Consider the following 7,160-nt stretch of genomic DNA (forward strand, 5'->3'; position numbering starts at 1 on the left):
ATTTATCTGGATCTCAATCTTTCTCAATTTCACCTCATTCCTCAGGTGATAAAAACATGGTTTTATATACTTGGAGTTCTTATGGAATCGTGCTCTTTTGACATGCATATCGTCACCGTGCTGCCGTAAAAAATTCTTACTACCTCACAACGTACGAGGTGAAAGTCAAGTCGATTAAGAAATTTTTTAATCCATACGGCCTCCTCGATCACCAAACAGCACGTCACGTACTCTACCTTCATGGTGGACAATTTTGTCACATCATGTTTCTTTGATTTTTAAGAAACTGCACCCCCTCCAAGCATGAACACATATCTTGATGTAAACTTTGCATCATCTGGATTTATGAGATAGCTTGCACCTGTATATCTGAGTATCTAAGCAACTAAAAAACATGGGATTGTAGCAGCTCCCACTCAGTTATTGCACATACAACATATACATTCTCAACATTCTTGTGCATATATCATGAGGTCGCATATCAAGTCTCATACAATATGTAATTAAATACCCGTTGGTTTCACAATACACAAAAGCCTTCATGAACCACAAAAGTTCAACCACACTAGACATCTTGGCAGTAAATTCATACAAACGAAGTTATTTAATCAACATAATATGTGTCAGGGCATTCCTACAACATTCCCTATGGTTCAAAGTCTTAGGTAATTGAGGATTCTAAATAACTAGAAACATAGGTCAAGGTATATAGGTAATTAAAAAAAAAAAACAATGCATGATAGTTTTTCTCCCACTTTTATAAATACCTTCAAAACATAATGTTTTTCTTTTTAATAAAAAAAAAAATTGACTTGGTATATATATATGCATTCAAAAGCAATAGTTATATAATAGTATGACAGTTTAAAATGATTTTCATATAGACTTAATGGATCTAGCAAGACTATGTGGTTTTCTCAAAACCATATTCATAAACTTAGGCTTTTTTCAAATCATCCAATTTAATTATAAAATACATGCTTAGCCTTCATAAATCATTTTACCGCATTCACCTTTAATTTCCTACCAAGTCAAGTTCATAGCCACAAAATCAAATCATATATACTATCTTATAATTTTATCCAAAATAAAGCACGACTAAATAATGTCTATTAAAGCCTTGACAAAATACTTTCTTTTTTGCAATTATAGAGAATTTATCAGGAGGACATCATCACATTCAACACATCATATTATAGACATTATTGAGAGGATGGTCACCAAGACCAAGTTCCATGAGAACACTGCCTTTGTGCTTACATATTTCAATGAGCCACACCCATCTCTCGTGTTTATCCTTATGGCTCAAAGTCCTTAATCAAATCATATCTCCATGTATATCACTAACTTAAGTAGTTCATACTCAAGCACAAGGAGGTACAAAAACACAAGGTATTCATAATCGACACTTTCAAATTTGTTAGCACGTATCACTTAATGTCCATACACTCTATACATATTCATAAAACAATTAACCTAAATATAACCCAAGCATATTAAATAAAGTTATTGAATCATCTTTCCCTATATGACCTTTCCCTATATGACCTTACCATAGAATGTGGGATAGATATCACACATCAAAATCATATAGTGGGTTACCTGGGCATTCTTGATTTATCGCTTTTACTTGTTTGACAAGCTTTTTTATTCTTGGAAGTACGCGCAACTGATGGAGAATATATTGATCATTGGTTTCACATGTCACAAAGTGTCAATCTCTACGGCACTTGGATTTTCCTGTCTTACATCGTGAAGAAAATATCTTCTTCATTCCATTATTTCAAATATCACAATTTCGATTCTCCCATTGATCTTTAGCGTTTCTATGCTACCACTAAGTCTCTCTATATATCCCTTCATTTCGATGAAACCAGGATGTTTTTATAGGTATTGTGTTTCTTCTTCTGTCTGTTATTCCTAGATCGAATACTCCTTACATAGTGTATCATATCTTGTCAACTCTATATTAACTCTCTCTAAAGTTTTATTATAATAAATCATACTCATAGCACACTATAAAACCTTTTTAAATGAGCCCTAAAAAAAAGGTCTTCATAATTAGGAATTCAAAGATGTGTCTTAATATGTCACATCTTTTTAATTTACTGCAGAATAGAACTTGAGCATCTCATGATAAAAATATGAAATCTCTCAACTCATAAAGATTTAATCTATGAATCCTTTTGAGTATTGAAATAGACTAAAAAAAAATATAAAATAGTGCTCAGTTCCATCCCTAAATCATACCATTTAGTGAATATTCATTTTAGTGACATTTACTTCACAAAGCAATTTTTTCAGTTGAAAATCAGGTTGAGTACCTCTTAATAAAAAAATTTTTTCTCTCAATCCTCAATGAATTTCTTCTTGAAATCTTTTGTGTTGAAAACTAAACTAAAAATCAAATCACAACATCATAGTTTGAATCCCAAATAATACTTTCCTTCAGAGAAATAAATAAGTGACATTCACGTTACAAAATAAATCATACTGCAGAACTCTAAGATGAACATTATCTAATAAAATTGCCTTTTCTCTCTACCATCATGGAGTTTCTCTTTCAAACTAATTTGGTATGGAATTAAACACATAATAGTAACAGATATATTTTTACAAGCCTTATATCACTCAATTAAATAGGCTTGATAAATATAGCTATTTATGTCTTCAGTGAAAGACATACCAATTACAGAAAATTCAAGATGACCTCTCTCCAATCCAAAATTTTTATTCCTCTCATCTCATAGATATTTCTCTCTCAAATAAAGTTTATTACAAATTAGATTCAGAATGGATATCTAAAAACTTTGTGTGAACTATAAAACATTATGTTAATAACATAAACTAAATCTTAACTTCCAAGTCATGAAAATAATTTTCGTTGCAGAAAACAGCACTTGTGCATCCTTCAATAAATTGATCATATCTTTCCAACCACGAGGACTTTCTTGATAAAATGTTTTTTGTTTGAAAGTAGACTCAATTTTATGAGTGTTGATCCAATTTCAACAATTTTATGAGTCAGTCCAATTTCAACAGAAAATAAAATCATATGATTGGCAAGAAAAATTACAGAACTCAATGGACAGTTCCTGAATTTTGCATGGTCAGAACTGACACCCTTCATTGTTTAGTCAATAACTCTCAATTCTTATAGGATCTCCCACTGAAATTTGCAACTAAATCCTACTCTTAAACAGATAAAAGATCACTGAAGTATAAAATAGAAAAATACCTCATTATATTCTTCATATCACTACACAAAATTAGCTCAGAATACTCATTATGCAAAATGCCTTTTTCGGTGTTGGAATATTTCAATAATTCTTAACCATAGGTGTATTTCTTGACCACAAAGGTCATTAGCTTTCTTATATCTCATTCCTACGCTTGATCTAAACTCAATAAAGAGAAAAGATAAGTAATGGCATCAAGTATCAATAGCTCTAATACCAATGAAAGAAAGACTTATGTGATCTTTTACTTGGTAATACATTTTTTTTTTTTTTTTTCTTTTGGCAAAGGATCACTTTCTTTATTATAATAAGATAAATTTCAAAATAAAATCAACATAACAATAAAACCAAGATCTTAACAACTTGATATCATTGAAACAAGTATGCACTATGCTTGAAATAAAAGATAAGATTGCAAGAAAAAAAAATATAGGTGTCGAAGATTACCTCAACTGGGCTTATTACGCTCCACATCGAGTTACCACCATCCGATGGCACGGGATCAACGGTCTAGCTTTAATCTCGAACCTGGAAAACAAATTTCGGCCAAGCCACACCAACGAAACATTAACCCCTTTAATCATAAATACAAACCCTAGGTGAATTCTCTTAGCAACCTAGTTTAAGAGAGATGGATTCTCTTTTTGCTAAACCTTAAAACCCTTAACCATAAATCCATATTTGAGAGATAGGAGAGAGAATAACTCTATAACCTTAACCATTAAGTTCTTTCACAATGTGGGAGAGAGAGATCAAACATGGGAGAGAGATAAATTTTCTTAAGAGAGAGAGATAGAAAAATAAGGTGTAAAGATTTTGGGTGGAGACAATCACTTTTTTATAAGCTTGAATAAGGTTAGGGTTTATTAGGGTTTTCCTTGGCTTACCTCTTCTTGTGATATTGAACATAGACCGTCGATCAAGGGTGCCTTGTGAGGTGAGAGATCAGAGTCATCCATTCCATAGATGGGCTATCAACATTATGAAATGTGCATAGACCATTATCCCCCTTTCTTTAACCATTTTCCCATCAATAGAAATTAGATAAATTAAATCTAATTAAAATATTATGCATTCCATAATCTTTCACAAAATATTCCAAAGATATATCAAGTCAATGTACACTTTCAATATTTGGTCAAAATATTCCACATCTTATTTGACCACATGTCATAACATAATATTACCAAAACTTGAAATAACTTAAACTCCAAGAAAGAATCCAATGGGTGGTGCGGGCCACCCATGTGTGGCACATGGGGGCCCCACCCACTTGACAAATGGCAGGCCCATGTTTACTATAGGCCCCTTCATGGTATTTTATATAATTTAAAATTATCAAAAAAATTCTAAAACATTAGTTGAATTTTATAATTTTGTAAAATCAATATCTTCATTTTTTTAAGTTAAAAAAAAAAATATAAATAAAATATCAAATGACACATAAAATTTCAAATAATATTTCTAAAATAATTTCTATCATAAAACAAACATAATTAAATTAACTTGATGGGAAATGGATTCATATGGTTACGGAATTTAATCTGCAATCATGGGGCACTCCACCTTCAACTGTGGACTACAGACCACGCTTGCCTTGTCCAACAGACCGAGTATTTCTCATGACCCACAATCCAAGTAGGGAATCATTAGCAGATCACCAAAGTCTAGCAGATAAGCCAAGGGGTCGCATTCCAAGTTTGTGGATTACAGGTCCTCCCCTAGAGACAAGTCAAGGTCACCATGACCTTATGCGGCCATAGCTCTATGGCGCATAGAGGTATCTCTCACACATGCATACGCCTCATCCTAAAAGGTCTATTTCAGGCTTTCCGGAACGATCTATCGATATGCATGCCTTGTGATGGTACATGGAAGAAGTTTTAACACCTGTCTCTGTAGGCCACCATCACACACAACGGTCACACAGTCCCTCGGCTCACTCATCCGGGCATGTTCTCCTACCTCATCAAGGGCTAACCCATAAACCGTCATCGGTTTGTTCTTCATGCCCAGGTAACATGGGTTTTTCCCAACCGACTGGCCTAGATCGTTAAGCACAGACCGGTATGAGCAAACCATCGCTTGCATATTATGGTTCACGAGGGGCCACGCTCCCACTGAGTTCATGTTCCACTATATCTTTTCATTTTGTAAGCACTCATAAGGCCTTTAAAAACCACATAAACCCAACACACTATGCATATCATGCCAAGGAAAGCAATCACAATATTCGTTATCCCATTGAAAAATAGATAGATTTGAAGAAATTCTCTCCAAAATATTTTGTTCTTTTTACTGAAATTTCCTCAACTAAATAACCCACTAGCTTCGAAGAAGCTAATTCAAATGCAACATGGAAGACTGCTATGAAAGGTGAACTTGTTGCTTTAAAGAAAAATCATATTTGGGATGTCGTTACTCTTCCTAAAAAGAAAAAAACAGTTGGCTACAAGTGGATCTATAAAACGAAATATAAAAGTGTTGGAACTATAGAGATACAAAGAGAGACTTATTTTGGTTAGCAGTGTGAAAACTAGTTTGCAGGTGAGAGTTCTATGGTTTGAATCTCCACCCTGCAAAAACCAAAGACCAATAGGTAAACCTTATGTGATGAAATACCTAAAACCTTATGTGAAAGAAACCGGATCTGAAACTTTGTAAAATGGTTTACCTTCCATCACATTGTGCTTTCATTTCTAGTAAACTTATTTTCCCAGAAATTGAAACCACTTCAATTAGTAATTGCTTGAAAGCGACCGCTCAAGGATATAGATCCATTGAGTAGAGCTTATGTCCATTGTGTCTGCCGCTGATATATCATTTCTTGCATGTTACTGCACAGGAAACACTCATCAGGAAACTTCTCTACTCTGATTCACGACGTGATGAGTAACATGTCTCTGGTTTGAGGCAATTCATCATTTATGTTTAACAGGTTTCATGTCTTTAGTATGCAAATGGTAATCACCGGGTTATAGTTTTGAAAGCCTAGTTATGTTTGCATCGGTTACATGAAAACTCATGGAGCAATACCGTGTTACATGAATTCACCGTCATCCAAGGACATTACTGATCCCTAGTCCCAACATATAAATTTCTTTTGTCTAACAGCCCAATTAGCAAAATGTGAATACGTAGACCCGGAACAAGAAATGTCTTAATCTTCGAGAAAGATAGTTATTGTGGCCATTTCAATAAGGAAGATAATCTCAAGGAAGCTGTAACGGTACCAAACTACCAATTGCCTTGTTGTCTAACTCATTGATAAGTAACTGATAGATAGATTTAAGCAACAACTCCCATTTATTTTGAAGTTATGGGTCTACTTTTGACTTCATAACTTGGAGTCTGTCTTCATAACAGTATCTAAAGAGCTGTGTAAAACCTCATCAATCCATAAGTTACTTTGAATTATGGTTTCCCTTGTACGTGTCATTGCGTCAAATAGGAAACCCATTACTAGTTTATCATCAAAGCCAACTAACCTCAACACTTGCACTAGAGGTTAAACTACAAAAACAACATGGTTGTATCAACCCTAGAACCTCTAGTCAATTAGGATGCTTCCAACCTCTCTTTCACATTGAGTCATTGCTTCTTGAATAATTACCTAAAGTACCCCTAAATAAAAAGCTGCTAAATTATAAGATAAGGGTATTAAATATCCAAAAATATTCAGTACAGTAAGTAAATACTCACGGATGCAGTTTGCATGCAGCCAGCCTACAAATTGTAGTAATTCAGGCTCGACAATAAATATATTTTTTTAAATAAAACTTGATCTTAATTTTTAGAGTATATATAATCTTTAACATAGAGATCATGAATATAAAAATAATAATAATTTTTTAAAACCAGAAATAGTAATTATATTAAGAAAACATTTGGATTGTTAGTTACAATTGCTTTTAGATGGAC

Source organism: Amborella trichopoda, chromosome 5, assembly GCF_054954075.1.
Source record: "Amborella trichopoda isolate Santa Cruz 75 chromosome 5, AtrichopodaSantaCruz75HAP2 v2.0, whole genome shotgun sequence".
Classification (NCBI taxonomy): Eukaryota; Viridiplantae; Streptophyta; class Magnoliopsida; order Amborellales; family Amborellaceae; genus Amborella; species Amborella trichopoda.